Source organism: Antrostomus carolinensis, unplaced genomic scaffold (assembly GCF_000700745.2).
Source record: "Antrostomus carolinensis isolate BGI_N321 unplaced genomic scaffold, ASM70074v2 scaffold39669, whole genome shotgun sequence".
Taxonomy (NCBI): domain Eukaryota; kingdom Metazoa; phylum Chordata; class Aves; order Caprimulgiformes; family Caprimulgidae; genus Antrostomus; species Antrostomus carolinensis.
In genome coordinates, this window is record NW_010341424.1 from 3,778 (window position 1) to 4,809 (window position 1,032).

Consider the following 1,032-nt stretch of genomic DNA (forward strand, 5'->3'; position numbering starts at 1 on the left):
GATAATCTCAAAGGTCTTTTCCAACCAAAATGACTCTATAATTCTATAGCCTTGTTTGTTCTTTATGGGGCTCTATTTTCCTCCAAAGTATTTTACTAATAAAGGTGTTCCTACCTTTCAACCTCTTGCCACCAGTAAGAGCCCTTGGAGAAGGCAATAGGTGAATATTTGGGTTTAGTGCTGCAAAATGGCAGCACACAGGAGGGATCCAGCCTCCCTCCTCTGCCCTGAAACCAGCCTGGGGCCCTTGGCTTTTGGAAATATCTGCCTGGGGCTGGAGCTGAGGGGACTCCCAAGGGATGGCGAGGGAGGGGACTGGGACAGAAGGAGCCTGGGCCAAGAACAACTGCCTCAGGAATCATAGAATGACAGAATGGTTAGGATTGGAAGCGACCTTAAAGATCATCTAGTTCCAACCCCCCTGCCATCAGCTTCCACTAGACCAGGTTGCTCAAAGCCTCATCCAGCCTGGCCTTAAACACTTCCAGGGAGGGGGCATCCACAACTTCTCTGGGCAACCTGTTCCAGTGTCTGACGACCTTCACAGTGAAGAATTTCTTCCTAATGTCTAATCTAAACCTACCCTCTTTCAGCTTAAACCCATTTCCCCTTGTTCTATCATTAACTGCCCTTATGAAAAGTCCCTCCCCAGCTTCCTTGTAGCCCCTTCAGGTACTGGAAGCTCGCTATAAGGTCTCCCCGGAGCCTTCTCTTCTCCAGGCTGAACAGCCCCAACTCTTTCAGCCTGTCCTCATAGGAGAGGTGCTCCAGCCCTCGGATCATCCTGGTGGCCTCCTGTGTTGCCTGGACCTGGGGGTGTTCCCTGGCTGCTTGAAAACGCAGCATTGCACTAAAACTGAATCGAAACCGTACAGAGTTGTGACGGTTGGACTGGATGCTCTTAGGGGTCATTTCCACCCTTAAGGGCTGATTCTGTCCAGCGGCACAGCGGTACATCAGCTACACTTCAGTCATCCGCCTCATCCGAGCTCCTCACACCACGTTGGCTTTAAACAGCCAGCGGCCCGGCCC